The sequence below is a fragment of the Lutra lutra genome, chromosome 3 (genome assembly GCF_902655055.1).
Source record: "Lutra lutra chromosome 3, mLutLut1.2, whole genome shotgun sequence".
Taxonomy (NCBI): Eukaryota; Metazoa; Chordata; class Mammalia; order Carnivora; family Mustelidae; genus Lutra; species Lutra lutra.
This window is the reverse complement of record NC_062280.1, coordinates 4002029-4019533: the sequence shown is the minus strand read 5'-3', so window position 1 is coordinate 4019533 and position 17505 is coordinate 4002029.

The following is a 17505-nucleotide window of genomic DNA, read 5'->3' as shown; positions in this document are numbered from 1 at the left end:
TATCATTAGGGTAGACACCCAGTAGTGCGATTGCTGGGTAATAGGGTAGCTCTGTTTTCACCTTTTTGAGGAACCTCCATACAATTTTCTAGAGTGGCTGCACCAGCTTGCATTCTCACCAACAGTGTAGGAGGGTTTTGCTTTCTCCACATCCTTGTCAACCACTGTCATTTTGACTGGTTAATTTTAGCCATTCTGACTGGTGTGAGGTGGTATGTCACTGTGGTTTTGATTTGTATCTCCCTGATGCCAAGTGACGTGGAGCACTTTTTCATGTGTCTGTTGGCCATCTGGATGTCTTCTTTGTAGAAATGTCATTCATGTGTCCTGCCCATTTATTGATTGGATTATTTGTTTTTAGGTGTTGAGTTTGGTAAGTTCTTTAAAGATTTTGGATACTAGCCCTTTATCTGATATGTCGTTTGCAAATATCTTCTCCCATTCTGTCTGTTATCTTTTGGTTTTGTTGACTGTTTCCTTTGCTGTGCAAAAGCTTTTGATCTTGATGAAGTCCCAATAGTTCATTTTTGCCTTTGCTTCCCTTGCTTTTGATGACGTTTCTAGGCAGAAGTTGCTCCCACTAAGGTCAAAGAGGTTGCTGCCTGTGTTCTTCTCAAGGATTTTGATGGATTCCTGTCTCACATTGGGGTCTATCATTCTTTTTGAGTCTATTTTTGTATGTGGTATAAGGAATTGGTCCAGTTTCATTCTTCTTCATGTGACTGTCCAATTTTCCCAACACCATTTGTTGAAGAGGCTGTCTTTTTTCCATTGGACATTCTTTTCTGCTTTGATGAAGATTAGTTGATCATAGAGTTGAGGGTCTCTTTCTGGGCTCTCTATTCTGTTCCATTGATCTATGTGTCTGTTTTGTGCCAGTACCATAATGTCTTGATGATGACAGCTTTGTAATAGAGCTTGAAGTCTGGAATTGTAATGTCACCAACTTTAGTTTTCTTTTTCAACATTCTTCTGGCTATTTGGGGTCTTTTCTGGTTCCATATAAATTTTAGGACTATTTGTTCCATTTCCTTGAAAAGAATTGATGGTATTTTGATAGGGATTACATTAAATGCATAGATCTCTGTAGGTAGCATAGACATTTTCACAGTATTTGTTCTTCTAATCCACGAGCATGGAACGTTTTTCCATTTCTTTGTGTCTTCCTCAGTTTCTTTCATGAGTACTTTATAGTTTTCTGAGTACTGATTCTTTGCCTCTTTGGTTAGTTTTATTCCTAGGGTATCTTATGGTTTTGAGGGCAATTGTAAATGGGATAGACTCCTTAGTTTCTCTTTCTTCTGTCTTGCTGTTGGTGTATAGAAATGCAACTGAGTTCTGTGCATTGATTTTATATTCTGATGCTTTACTGAATTTCTGTATGAGTTCTTGTAGTTTTGGTGTGGTCTTTGGGTTTTCCACATAAAGTACCATATCATCTGCAAAGAGTGAGAGTTGACTTCTTTTTTGTCTATTCAGATGCTCTTTATTTCTTTTTGTTGTCTGATTGCTGAGGCTAGGACTTCTAGTACTATGTTGAATAGCAGTGGTGATCGTAGACATCCCTGCCGTGTTCCTGACCTTAGGGGGAAAGCTCTCAGTTTTTCCTCATTGAGAATGATATTCGCTGTGGGTTTTTCATAGGTGGTTTTAATGATATTGAGGTATGTACCCTCTATCCCTATACTTTGGAGAGTTTTGATCAAGAAAGGATGCTGTACTTTGTCAAATGTTTTTCAGTGACTATTGAGAGTATCATATGGTTCTTGTTCTTTTATTAATTATTGTATCACATTGATTGATTTGCAGATGTTGAACCAACCTTGCAGCCCAGGAATAAATCCCACTTGGTCATGATGAATAATCTTCTTAATGTATTGTTGGATCCTATTGGCTAGTATTTTGGTGAAAGTTTTTGCATCCATGTTCATCAGGGATATTGGTCTGTCTTTTTTCTTTTCTTTTTTTTTTTTTTTTTTTTTTTGATGGGGTCTTTGGTTTTGGGATCAAAGTAATGCTGGCCTCATAAAATGAATTTGGAAGTTTTTCTTCCATTTCCATTTTTTGGAACAGTTTCAGAAGAACAGGTATTAATTCTTCTTCAGATGTTTGGTAGAATTCCCCTGGGAAGCCGTCTGGCCCTGGATTCTTGTTTGTTGGGAGATTTTAAACGACTGCTTCAATCTCCATACCAGTTTCGGGTCTGTTCATGTTTTCTATTTCTTCCTGGTTCAGTTTTGGTAGTTTATATGTCTCTAGAAATGCATCCATTTCTTCCAGATTGTCAAATTTGCTGGCATATAGTTGCTCATAATATGTTCTTAAAATTGTTTGTATTTCTTTGGTGTTGTGATCTCTCCTCTTGCATTCATGAATATATTTATTTGGGTCCTTCCTCTTTTCTTTTTGATAAGTCTGGTCAGGGGTTTATCGATCTTATTAATTCTTTCAAAGAACCAGCTCCTAGTTTCGTTGATCTGTTCTACTGTTCTTTTGGTTTCTATTTCATTGATTTCTGCTCTGATCTTTATTCTCTTCTCCTTCTGGGTTTAGGCTTTCATTGCTGTTCTTTCTCCAGCTCCTCTAGGTATAGGGTTAGGTTGTGTATTGACCTTTCTTGTTTCTTGAGAAAGCTTGTATTGCTATATAGTTTCCTCTCAGGACTGCCTTTGCTGTGTCCCAAGGATTTTGAACAGTTGTGTCTTCATTTTCATTTGTTTCATGAATTTTTTAAAGTCTTCTTTAATTTCTGGTTGACCCATTCATTCTTCAGTAAGATGTTCTTTAGTCTCCATGTATTTGAGTTCTTTCCAACTTTCCTCTTGTGGTTGAGGTCTATTTTCAAAGCACTGTGGTCTGAAAATATGCATGGAATGATCCCAATCTTTTGGTACTGGCTGAGACCTGATCTGTGACCCAGGATGTGATTTATTCTGGAGGATGTTTCATAAGCACTAGAGAAGAATGTGTATTCTGTTGCTTTGGGATGGAATATTCTGAATATATCTGTGATGTTCATCTGGTCCAGTGTGTCATTTAAGGTCTTTATTTCCTTGTTGATCTTGTGTTGGATGATCTGTCCATTTTAGTGAGGCGTATGTTAAAGTCCCCTACTATTATTGTATTATTGTCTATGTGTTTCTTTGTTATTAATTGGTTTATAGTTGGCTGCTCCCATGTTAGGAGCATAGATATTTAAAATTCTTATATCTTCTTGTTAGACAGTCCCTTTAAGTATGATACAGTGTCATTCCTCATCTATTACAGTTTTTGGCTTAAAATCTAATTTATCTGATATAAGGATTGCCACCCCAGGTTTCTTTTGACGTCCATTAGCATGGTAAATATTTTTCCACCCCCTCACTTTAAATCTGGAGGTGTCTTTGGGTCTAAAATGAATTTCTTGCAGACAGCATATCGAAGGGTCTTGTTTTTTTATCCATTCTGATACCCTGTGTTTTTTGATTGGGGCATTTAGCCTATTTACATTCAGGGTAACTACTGAAAGATATGAATTTAGTGCCATTGTATTGCCTGTAAGGTGACTGTTACTGTATATTGACTCTATTCCTTTCTTGTCTATGTTGCCTTTAGGTTTTCTCTTCACTTAAAGGACCCCTTTCAATATTTCCTGTAGGGCTGGTTTGGTGTTTGCAAATTCTTTTATTTTTTGTTTGTCCTGGAAGCTTTTTATCTCTCCTTCTATTTTCAGTGATAGCCCAGCTGGATATAGTATTCATGGCTGCATGTTTTTCTCTTTTAGTACTCTGAATATATCTTGCCAGTCCTTTCTAGCCTACCAGGTCTCTGTGGATAGGTCTGCTGACAATCTAATATTTCTACCGTTGTATGTTACAGAGCTCTTGTCCTGAGCTGCTTTCAAGATTTTCTCTTTCTCACTGAGACTTGTAAGTTTTACTATTAGATGACAGGGTGTTGACCTATTTTTATTGATTTTGAAGAGGATTCTCTGTGCCTCCTGGATTTTGATACTTGTTCCCTTCCCCAAAATAGGAAAGTTCTCTACTATAATTTGTTCCAATATACCTTCTGCCCCCCTCTCTCGTTTTTATTCTGGGATCCCAATTCTGAACTCTAGTTCTGACATCTTACTAATGTCCATATTGCTTAGGTCTTGTTCTTTTCTTTTGAGGTGAGTTTTTTAGCCATGTCATTTTATCCAGAGAAGAACTGATGAATGAGAGGAGAAAATATTGACAATGTAGCAATGACCCCAGAAAAATATACAGTAACCAAATCAGAAGAAACCCAAAATTGGGGGGAGAAGAAAGGGGAAAAATATAGATAGATAGATGATTAGACTGGTGAATAGAACAGAGACACACAGTTGATTTGGGGTCTATTTTGTTCCATTAAAAGAAACTGCCTCCCAAAATTTAAAAAAAAGAAAAACTTAAATATATTAAAAAATAAGGGTAACCACAATGGGGGATGGAATATGACTGTAAAGATTAAAATTTAAAAAGATTTTCTAAAAAAAATTGATAAGAAGTTGGTTGAAAAAAGAAAAAGGAAAAAAAGGAGAGACTTTGATCAGGTTGGAGACTAGACCAAAGCCATACGCTAGATTTAGGGCATATTTTGATCTGTCAGAAGAAACTCTATCCCAAAATTTTAAACAAAGAAAACTTATAGGTATACAAAAAAATAAGGTTAAATACAATGAAGGGATAGAATATGACTATAACAATGAAAATTTTAAAAAAGATTTTTAAAAAGGCATTGATAAGATAAAATAGCTTTAAAAAGGTTAAAATAGGAAATAGGAAAAAATTTTAAAAATAGAATAAGAAAAAATAAAATTAAAAAAATTAATTTTGAAAGAATACAGAATCATGGGGAAAAATCCATGAACTCTATGTGCTATATTCCCCTAGCTCTGAAGTTTTGCAGTTCTTATTGATTGGGGAGCTTGGTCTTGGCTGGCTGTTCTTGCTGATTTTCTGGGGAAAGGGCCTGTTGCAGTGATTCTCAAATGTCTTTGCCCGAGGCGGAATTGCACCACCCTTGCCAGGGGCCAGGCTAAGTAATCTGCTCGGTTTGGGTATTGAGAACTTTTGTTCCCTGAACGCTTTCCATACAGCTTTGGAGGATAGGAATGAAGATGGCGACCTCCCAGTGTCCAGCCCTAGAGGAGCTGAGAGCTCGGAGCCTCACTCCTCAGCGCAGCCTCAGAGCAGTAGTCAATCCCTCCCCTCTCCCTGGTCTCTGGCCATGCTCCGAGCTCACCCAGCCTGTGACCTAGTGTTTCTATATCTGGTGCATGACCCTGTTTTGAGTCTCCTAACCCAGCAGTTTCCTGCAGTATGCTCCTGTGCTGCCCCCACCCTCCTAGGGGAAGAAGATGAGTCTCCCCAGATCTGCCACTTGTGGGGTCCCTGTTTGAAGATCAGTGACCCAACTGTGCAGGGGATCACTGTTTATGGCAGCCCTGACTTGAGAGCCCACTCCTCGGCTCTGTCTTTAGAGCCAGCTTCCCACTCTGCTACCTGGGAGCTCTGCCACACTCAGAAACCTCCAGTCCTTCTGTAACCCCAAGGGACCTGAGACCGCACTGTCCCTGCGAAGGCTCCACCCCCCACTTAGCCTCTAGAAGGATGTCCCTCAGTGGGGCAGACTTCTATAAGTTCCAATTTTGTGTGCCGCTGCTCCACTGCTTGCCGGAAGCTGGCCCCTCCCCCTAACCATCTCTCTTCCCATCTATGCCCTTGGATTCACCTCTCTGCACGTCTGACCTTCCAGAAAGTGGTCGCTTATCTGTTCCTAGAATGGCTGCTCTTCTTCTCTTGGATCTCCTGTTGTGTTTGTAGGTGTTCAAAATGGTTTGAGAACTATCTAGCTGAACTCCTGGGACCCCGCAATATTTAGGTCTCCTACTCCTATGCCATCTTGCTCCTCCCCCTCTCCACAAACATTTCTTGAATGGCTATTGTACTGAAATACAAAGAAAAATAACATTCAGTTCTGATCCACTAAAGATTCAATTCTGAAAGAGACCAACATATGAAAAATACATAAATGTAACAGGGTGGTTAACTGACCAGAAACATGGAATTTTTTTGGAAGAGTCTACAATTCAAATATCCTAGCCTGCTGTTGAACCTCATTTCCTAATTTGTGGCTCAGCAGAAACAGTCATCTTATACACAGTATAAGCAAGATGCTATAAACCACAGAATTTGCTAAATGGTCTGGAACTCTGTTGGCCATGTGGCCACCATCACAACACATGCCAGACTTCTAAATTCATGGCTGACTGTCCATATGTCTCAAGGGAAAGCTGGAAAATGGGAGTATATCATCATCTTGAATTAATAGACTATACAATGAGTCTCTCCATTTTGGAATTCATGTTTAGATCATTAAACTTACTTATTCCATAGCTCTCTTGAGATATTTATTGCTTTTCTTATATAAGCAGATAAGATTTTTAGTAAAGTCAAAAGGTTCCAAGTGTTTCTGAGCCAGACGGTCCTGAATTTGACTCTGAACCTGCTCCTTACCATCTGATTGCTGTCGACAAGCCCCTGTAGCCTCATTAAGCCCAATCTCTTTTCTGTCAGTTAGAAATAAGAATGATACTGAATGCTATGGAGCATGGTGAAGAGTAGATCCCAGCACTTTGGCATGGAGCTAGAGGGGAAAAGTGCTATGGTTATTGGGAAGAATGTTGTTTTATAAGTTGCAATTATCCTGAGGTGGCAGTAGAGGGAGCATGGTCATTGGGAACTGGACCTGAGGATACTAACAAGAGGATTCTTAAAGCCATTTGTAGAAGACGTTGATCCTGTTCTGCTGGGCTGGAGGGACCCGCACTCAGATGAGCTAAGACCCACACCAGACTGTCTTGTCCCAATTATCCTTTCTAGTATAGAAACTAACATACACTGCTGTAAAAGTCAGTGTGTCTTTCTGTATGGACAGGTTCCCTCTGTCTAGTACCAAACTCTTAACTCCCCCTAGTTTCCGTAGGACACATTAGAGAGGAAGCTCAGATGGGATAGGTAAGGTGCTTCCACAAAAATGAAAACGAACAAAAGTTTACACTCTTTGTACAAGAGTTGGGAGAAAATGGATCTGGCTTACAACAGGCATCAAGGAAAGTGATAGCCCCTTCTCTTCTCTCGCTGACTCCCACACAAGCAGCTGGGCTTAGACATGGTAGAAAAAGCAGTCAAGATATGCCCGAATCCTCACTGCCTCTGATACACAGACGTGAACCTGCCTATCTCACTTGACTCACTTCGTCTCCACTTGAAGCCCCATCTGTGTACAGTGAGGAGAGAAGGTCACTTTCAAAGCTCCTCACAACTGGTTATTATTATTCTATTAATAGCAGCTATTACTGAATGTTTTCCTTTATCTCATTCCTTAATTTAGCTCTTGGAATCTTCCCAGCAGTTTCATGTGGGATGTAATATCCCATTTTGACAGAATTGGGGGCTCAGAGAGGTTAAGTAGCTGATCCAACTTTGTACAGCTAGAAAATGGCATGATTAGACTTAGAATCTATATTTCTGCCAGTCTATAATCTGGTATTTCTCTGTTAAGATGAAGCAAAAAAAAATTAGAAATAAGGATTTAACTAGGGCAAATGGGACATCAATTACAGGAGGAGAAGAATCTGTTGTAGACTTTTGAGTTTGGCAAACTGGGGATTTTGCCTCAGTATGCTTTCTCTGGTTTTCTCCCTCTACCTTCCCGTCTCCTTCCTCTTCCTTCTTCTCTTTCCCCAACCCTTCTTCTTTGTTTTTGACTCTAAGGGACTCATGAAGCCAAGGTCAATGTAGGGCCAAGAAATTGGGAACCTGGCTATTTAGACTTGATTCTAAAAAAGAAAAGTAAAGTGGACATAGAGATACCTGTTCTTAGAAGCCTGACTTAGTTCAAGAATCAGGAAGGTGGGCAGAGGTTTAAGGGAGATGCTTCAACCAAGGAAAAAGTGTTCATTTGGGCACAAAATCCCTCATGATATACCATGGCATAAACTGATTATGGTGGATAGGATATGGTAGACAAAGCAGAGGTTACAAAAATGTCTGCAGATTCTGGGGGGTAGTCTCCAAGACTGTTTTAAGGAAAGGCCCTCTGTCTGTGAAAATAAAACTATTTTTATAATACTGTTTTGCCTTTTCACTCTGTTGACATTTGCACTGATGGTACCAAAGCCATGATGGGTAATGTTGGTGCCTCAGTGTGAACCAAGGCAGTGATGCCAGATTATTCTAGAAGTCATTGTACTGTTCACCACCACACACATTAAACTGTTTAAATGCCAGTTTAACTTAATAATGTTCTCAATGAAGCAGGGAAATTAATTTTATTAAAATTTAAATTAATGTCCCCGTAATATTCTGTCATGAGAATGAGAAGTATATGAGAAGAAAATGAGAACACTGAGGTATGATGACTGTCTCAAAGAAAAACCCTTGTGTGATCGAGTGTCACAGAACATCTTCTTTCTTGAATGATTTGACAAACTGTGGTTATCCAAGTCTGGATATCTGGAAGACATTTTCCTAAAAAGGAACAGGGTATGACTGTAATTTCAGGGAAAACACTTGGCAATGTCTGTTTCTAATAATGGTGTTTTCAAGCAAAAATCAGAATTTGTGGAGTCAAGATGGTGGAGAAGTAGCAGCTGAGACTACTTCAGGTAGCGGGAGATCAGCTAGATAGCTTAGCTAAAGATTGCAAACACCTACAAATCCAACGGGAGATCGAAGAGAAGAAGAACAGCAATTCTAGAAACAGAAAATCAACCACTTTCTGAAAGGTAGGACTGGCGGAGAAGTGAATCCAAAGCGACTGGAAGATAGACCGCGGGGGGAGGGGCCGGCTCCCGGCAAGTGGCGGAGCAACAGAGCACAAAATCGGGACTTTTAAAAGTCTGTTCCGCTGAGGGACATCGCTCCAGAGGCTTAACTGGGGTGAAGCCCAAACAGGGTCAGCATGGTCAGGTCCCGCAGGGTCACAGAAGGATTGGGGGTGTTTGAGTGTCGCAGAGCTCACAGGTATTAGAACGGCTACAGAGACAGAGCCGAGGAGTGAGTTCTCAGCTCGGGGTTACCTTGAACCGGTCGCAGGCTCAGTCAGCTCGGAGCACGGCCGGAGGCCAGGGTGATGGGAGTAATTGGGCGCTGTTCTCTGAGGGCACACTGAGGAGTGGGGCCCCGGGCTCTCGGCTCCTCCGGGCCGGACACCGGGAGGCTGCCATCTTCATTCCCGTCCTCCGGACTCTACGGAAAGCGCTCAGGGAACAAAAGCTCCCGAAAGCAAACCCGAGCGGATTACTCAGCCCCGCCCCGGGTAAGGGCGGTGCAACTCCGCCTGGGGCAAAGACACTTGAGAATCACTACAACAGGCCCCTCCCCCAGAAGAGCAACAAGAAACCCAGCCAGGACCAAGTTCACCTACCAAGGAGTGCAGGTTCAATACCAAGGAGAGCAGCGGAATTCCAGAGGAGGAGAAAGCAAAGCACGGAACTCATGGCTTTCTCCCCATGACTCTTTAGCCTTGCAGTTAATTTAAATTTTTTTCTTTTTCAATTTGTTTTTCTCTTCTTCTGCTAATTTTTTTTAACTTTTACCCTTTTCTTTTTAAACATTTTTTTAACTAGTTTATCTAATATATATATATATTTTCCTTTTTATATTTTTCTTTATTGGTTTTCTTTATTTAATTGTTTCTTTTTTTTTTTCTTTCTGAACCTTTTTATCCCCTTTCTCCCCCCCTCACGATTTGGGATCTCTTCTGATTTGGCTAAAGCATATTTTCCTGGGGTTGTTGCCACCTTTTTAGTGTTTTACTTGCTCCTTCATATACTCTTATCTGGACAAAATGACAAGGCAGAAAAATTCACCACAAAAAAAAAAAAGAACAAGAGGCAGTACCAAAGGCTAGGGACCTAATCAATACAGACATTGGTAATATGTCAGATCTAGAGTTCAGAATGATGATTCTCAAGGTTCTAGCCGGGCTCGAAAAAGGCATGGAAGATATTAGAGAAACCCTCTCGGGAGATACAAAAGCCCTTTCTGGAGAAATAAAAGAACTAAAATCTAACCAAGTTGAAATCAAAAAAGCTATTAATGAGGTGCAATTAAAAATGGAGGCTCTCACTGCTAGGATAAATGAGGCAGAAGAAAGAATCAGCGATATAGAAGACCAAATGACAGAGAATAAAGAAGCTGAGCAAAAGAGGGACAAACAGTTACTGGACCACGAGGGGAGAATTTGAGAGATAAGTGACACCATAAGACGAAACAACATTAGAATAATTGGGATTCCAGAAGAAGAAGAAAGAGAGAGGGGAGCAGAAGGTATATTGGAGAGAATTATTGGAGAGAATTTCACCAATATGGAAAAGGGAACAAGCATCAAAATCCAGGAGGTTCAGAGAACCCCCCTCAAAATCAATAAGAATAGGTCCACACCCTGTCACCTAATAGTAAAATTTACAAGTCTTAGTGACAAAGAGAAAATCCTGAAAGCAGCCTGGGAAAAGAAGTCTGTAACATACAATGGTAAAAATATTAGATTGGCAGCAGACTTATCCACAGAGACCTGGCAGGCCAGAAAGAGCTGGCATGATATATTCAGAGCACTAAACGAGAAAAACATGCAGCCAAGAATACTATGTCCAGCTAGGCTATCATTGAAAATAGACGGAGAGATTAAAAGCTTCCAGGACAAACAAAAACTGAAAGAATTTGCAAACATCAAACCAGCTCTACAGGAAATATTGAAAGGGGTCCTCTAAGCAAAGAGAGACCCTAAAAGTAGTAGATCAGAAAGGAACAGAAACAATATACAATAATAGTCAGCTTACAGGCAATACAATGGCACTAAATTCATATCTCTCAATAGTTACCCTGAATGTTAATGGGCTAAATGCCCCAATCAAAAGACACAGGGTATCAGAATGGATAAAAAAACAAAACCCATCTATATGTTGCCTACAAGAAACTCATTTTAAACCCGAAGACACCACCAGATTTAAAGTGAGGGGGTGGAAAACAATGTACCATGCTAATGGACATCAGAAGAAAGCTGGGGTGGAAATCCTTATATCAGATCAATTAGATTTTAAGCCAAAGACTATAATAAGAGATGAGGAAGGACACTATATCATACTCAAAGGATCTGTCCAACAAGAAGATCTAACAATTTTAAATATCTATGCCCCTAACATGGGAGCAGCCAACTATATAAACCAATTAATAACAAAATCAAAGAAACACATCAACAATAATACAATAATAGTAGGGGACTTTAACACTCCCCTCACTGAAATGGACAGATCATCCAAGTAAAAGATCAACAAGGAAATAAAGGCCTTAAATGACACACTGGACCAGATGGACATCACAGATATATTCAGAACATTTCATCCCAAAGCAACAGAATACACATTCTTCTCTAGTGCACGTGGAACATTCTCCAGAATAGATCACATCCTGGGTCCTAAATCAGGTCTCAACCGATATCAAAAGATTGGGATCATTCCCTGCATATTTTCAGACCACAATGCTCTGAAGCTAGAATTCAATCACAAGAGGAAATTTGGAAAGAACCCAAATACATGGAGACTAACCAGCATCCTTCTAAAGAATGAATGGGTCAACCAGGAAATTAAAGAAGAATTGAAAAAATTCATGGAAACAAATGATAATGAAAACACAACGGTTCAAAATCTGTGGGACACAGCAAAGGCAGTCCTCAGAGGAAAATATATAGCGGTACAAGCCTTCCTCAAGAAACAAGAAAGGTCTCAGGTACACAACCTAACCCTACACCTAAAGGAGCTGCAGAAAGAACAAGAAAGAAACCCTAAACCCAGCAGGAGTAGAGAAATCATAAAGATCAGAGCAGAAATCAATGAAATAGAAACCAAAAAAACAATAGAACAAATCAACGAAACTAGGAGCTGGTTCTTTGAAAGAATTAATAAGATCGATAAACCCCTGGCCAGACTTATCAAAAAGAAAAGAGAAAGGACCCAAATAAATAAAATCATGAATGAGAGAGGAGAGATCACAACTAACACCAAATAAATACAAACAATTAGAAGAACATACTATGAGCAACTCTACGCCAACAAATTTGACAATCTGGAAGAAATGGATGCATTCCTAGAGACATATAAACTACCACAACTGAACCAGGAAGAAATAGAAAGCCTGAACAGACCCATAACCAGTAAGGAGATTGAAACAGTCATCAAAAATCTCCAAACAAACAAAAGCCCAGGGCCAGACGGCTTCCCGGGGGAATTCTACCAAACATTTAAAGAAGAACTAATTCCTATTCTCCTGAAATTGTTCCAAAAAATAGAAATGGAAGGAAAACTTCCAAACTCATTTTATGAGGCCAGCATCACCTTGATCCCAAAACCAGACAAGGATCCCATCAAAAAAGAGAATTACAGACCAATATCCTTGATGAACAGAGATGCAAAAATTCTCACCAAAATACTAGCCAATAGGATTCAACAGTACATTAAAAGGATTATTCACCACGACCAAGTGGGATTTATTCCAGGGCTGCAAGTTTGGTTCAACATCCACAAATCAATCAATGTGATACATTAATAAAAGAAAGAACAAGAACCATATGATACTCTCAATAATTGCTGAAAAAGCATTTGACAAAGTACAGCATCCCTTCCTGATCAAAACTCTTCAAAGTGTAGGGATAGAGGGCACATACCTCAATATCATCAAAGCCATCTATGAAAAACCCACCTCAAATATCATTCTCAATGGAGAAAAACTGAAAGCTTTTCCACTAAGGTCAGGAACACGGCAGGGATGTCCGTTATCACCACTGCTATTCAACACAGTACTAGAAGTCCTAGCCTCAGCAATCAGACAACAAAAGGAAATTAAAGGCATCCAGATCGGCAAAGAAGAAGTCAAACTATCACTCTTCGCAGATGATATGATACTATATGTGGAAAACCCAAAAGCCTCCACTCCAAAACTGCTAGAACTTGTACAGGAATTCAGTAAAGTGTCAGGATATAAAATCAATGCACAGAAATCAGTTGCATTTCTCTACACCAACAACAAGACAGAAGAAAGAGAAATTAAGGAGTCAATCCCATTTACAATTGCACCCAAAACTATAAGATCCTTAGGAATAAACCTAAGAATCTATACACAGAAACTATAAAGTACTCATGAAAGAAATTGAGGAAGACACAAAGAAATGGAAAAATGTTCCATGCTCCTGGATTAGAAGAATAAATATTGTGAAAATGTCTATGCTACCTAAAGCAATCTACACATTTAATGCAATTCCTATCAAAGTACCATCCATTTTTTTCAAAGAAATGGAACAAATAATCCTAAAATTTATATGGAACCAGAAAAGACCTCGAATAGCCAAAGGAATATTGAAAAAGAAAGCCAAAGTTGGTGGCATCACAATTCCGGACCTCAAGCTCTATTACAAAGCTGTCATCATCAAGACAGCATGGTACTGGCACAAAAACAGACACATAGATCAATGGAACAGAATAGAGAGCCCAGAAATAGACCCTCAACTCTATGGTCAACTAATCTTCGACAAAGCAGGAAAGAATGTCCAATGGAAAAAAGACAGCCTCTTCAATAAATGGTGTTGGGAAAATTGGACAGCCGTATGCAAAAAAATGAAATTGGATCATTTCCTTACACCACACACGAAAATAGACTCAAAATGGATGAAGGACCTCAATGTGAGAAAGGAATCCATCAAAATCCTTGAGAAGAACACAGGCAGCAACCCCTTCGACCTCAGCCGCAGCAACATCTTCCTAGGAACATCGCCAAAGGCAAGGGAAGCAAGGGCAAAAATGAACTATTGGGATTTTATCAAGATCAAAAGCTTTTGCACAGCAAAGGAAACAGTGAACAAAACCAAAAGACAACTGACAGAATGGGAGAAGATATTTGCAAATGACATATCAGATAAAGGGCTAGTGTCCAAAATCTATAAAGAACTTAGCAAACTCAACACCCAAAGAACAAATAATCTAATCAAGAAATGGGCAGAAGACATGAACAGACATTTCTGCAAAGAAGACATCCAGATGGCCAACAGACACATGAAAAAGTGCTCCATATCACTCGGCATCAGGGAAATACAAATCAAAACCACAATGAGATATCACCTCACACCAGTCAGAATGGCTAAAATTAACAAGTCAGGAAATGACAGATGCTGGTGAGGATGCGGAGAAAGGGGAATCCTCCTACACTGTTGGTGGGAATGCAAGCTGGTGCAACCACTCTGGAAAACAGCATGGAGGTTCCTCAAAATGTCAAAAATAGAACTACCCTATGACCCAGCAATTGCACTGCTGGGTATTTACCCTAAAGATACAAACGTAGTGATCCGAAGGGGCACGTGCACCCGAATGTTTATAGCAGCAATGTCCACAATAGCCAAACTATGGAAAGAACCTAGATGTCCATCTACAGACGAATGGATAAAGAAGATGTGGTATATATACACAATGGAATACTATGCAGCCATCAAAAGAAATGAAATCTTGCCATTTGCGACGACGTGGATGGAACTAGAGGGTATCATGCTTAGCGAAATAAGTCAATCGGAGAAAGACAACTATCATATGATCTCCCTGATATGAGGGAGAGGAGATGCAACATGGGGGGTTAAGGGGGTAGGAGAAGAGTAAATGAAACAAGATGGGATTGGGAGGGAGACAAACCATAAGTGACTCTTGATGTCACAAAACAAACTGAGGGTTGATGGGGGGAGGGGGGTTGGGAGAGGCGGGTGGGGTTATGGACATTGGGGAGGGTATGTGCTATGGTGAGTGCTGTGAAGTGTGTAAAGCGGGCAATTCACAGACCTATACCCCTGGGATAAAAATATATTACATGTTTATAAAAAATAAAATAAAAAAAAATCAGAATTTGCAAAACTTGCATCCTCCTTCTGAGCTTAACAATTTCCCAATACTTAAAAATACTTTTCTAATGAGATCCATGGTGATATTAGCTGATAGGATTTTCTGATTTGTATGATGAAGGGTGTCAGCATTTAGAAGATCTACATAATCTAGTGGATTCATGTTTTCCAAATGACCAATGCGTGATATTATAAAATAGATGTGTGGGTAACATTTCCATACAAGATATGCCAACAGATTTTAATGTAACACTGTAAAGTTTGCCGATGGAATTTCACATTCCACAGTGCACCAATCCTTAAAAAACTACCACTTGTTGAATTTTGCTGTCGTGTTGAAGAAGGATATCCACATTACCTTTAGAGGCTATTAAAATGCTCCTCCTTTTCCAATTATGTATCTGTGTGAGTCCAGATATTCTTCAAATACTTCAAATATTTCTTCAAAAACCAAATAATTGCAAAAGATAAATGCAGAAGCAGATATAAGAATCCAGCTGTCTTTTCTCAACGTATTCATTAGAGGTTTTTAAAAATGTAAATCTATGCCACTTGTTCTGACTTTTTAAATTTTTAAAAAAATTTAACAAAAAAATTGTTTAAGATTTATTTACTTAAGTTGTCTCTACACCCAACAGGGGGCTCAAACTCACAACTCTGAGGTCAAAAGTCACGTGCTCCACCAACAGAGCAGGGGCTAGGTGCCCCTTCACTAATTTTTTAAGTTAGAAATGTTTTTTTTTTTTTAAAGATTTTATTTATTTATTTGACAGAGAGAGATCACAAGTAGACGGAGAGGAAGGCAGAGAGAGAGAGAGAGAGGGAAGCAGGCTTCTTGCTGAGCAGAGAGCCCGATGCGGGACTTGATCCCAGGACCCTGAGATCATGACCTGAGCCGAAGGCAGCGGCTTAACCCACTGAGCCACCCAGGCGCCCCTAGAAATGTTTTTTTTATTTAAAAAGGTTTATTTACACACATAATGGGTTTATGATTATAATTTTTAATGAATAAATATTTCCATTCTTCTCTTCAGATTTAGTTTTAATACAGTAAATACGAATTTAATATAGAATAATAATACACAAAAATTCTTTTGAGTTTTCAACAATTTTTAAGAGGATAAAGGTGTCATGAGATCAGTTTGAACACTGCTGAGGGAGTTCCGAGGTGAGGGCCTTAAAAGGAAGAAGTGAAGGAAGTCTCTACTTTGTACAGCGGGCTCTCAACAGTTGAGTACGATGATGATAAAGACAGGCAAAACCAGTATAACTAACACTAGAAGGCAGGAAGTGAAAAGTGCTAAATGAGTGGTCTAGATCTACGCTAGTAGGGTAGCCACCGGACACATGAGGCTGCTGGGCATCTGAAATGCGGCTAGTCCAAATGGAGATTTCCTGAAAGTGCCACCAGACTTCAGAGATTATGTATGAAATAAGGAAAGCAAAGCATCTCATTAAGAATTTTATATTGATTATATGCCGAAATGTTAATATTCTATATTATTGGGTTATTGATAGTATTGAAATTAATTTTACCCGTTCCCTTTACCTTTTTTTTTTTTAAAGATTTTATTTATTTGACAGAGAGAGAGAGATCACAAGTAGGCAGAGAGGCAGGCAGAGAGAGAGAGGGGAGGAAGCAGCTCCCTGGGGAGCAGAGAGCCCCACGCAGGGCTCAATCCCAGGACCCTGGGATCATGACCTGAGCTGAAGGCAGAGGCTTTAACCCACTGAGCCACCCAGGTGCCCCATCCCTTTACCTTTTTTGATGTAGCTGCCGGAAAATTTAAACCTGGGGCTTGCATTCTATTTTTCTTAGCTCTAGTTTGGATGGGAAGTGTCATGAGAATTCAGAGCAGGGAAAATTTGCTGTGGGTTGGGGTCATCAGTGAAATCTTCACCAAGGATAAGGAATTCAAAAAAATAAAGACAAATTGGAAAACAGAGTCTTAACTATAGAGAACAAACAGAGTAGCCAGAAGGAAGGTGGGGGGTGGGGTGTGAATCTGAGGAAGGGGATTCAGAGTGCAGTCATCTCACTGAGCACCCAGTGATATACAGACTTGTTGCCTTGTTGAATCACTCACTATATTCTGTACCTGAAACCAGGGTAATGCTGTATGTTAACCACACTGGAGTTGAAATTAAATTCAATTTAGAAAAAAAGAGAGATAGGATTTCAGTAAATAGACAATGGCGGGGGGCACTGCAGTTGAAGAGAGCATCAATACTAAAATAGGAGAGGTTCCTCCAGGGAGCAGGACAAGTGGGTCTGCCTGGGATGGGGCTCCTGGGCAGGGAGTGGGGGTGGCCGGAGGGGCTTGTGAGGAGAGATTTCAGGATAGGTTGGGGCCAGATTGTACACAAGTTTGAGTGCCGAGAATTTGGACTTTTTCAGGACAGAATGCTTCCCCAGAGAAAACCAGACTCAGTTTTCTTTAGGTAGGGACAGAGCAGCAGAAGCTCCTGGAAACTGCCCAGAAAGCAGCTGAGACCAGGCCTGCCTGACCCGGGGGGAGAGTGATGCCGAGTGTGACTCTGGAGTGGACAGACTTTTCCTGT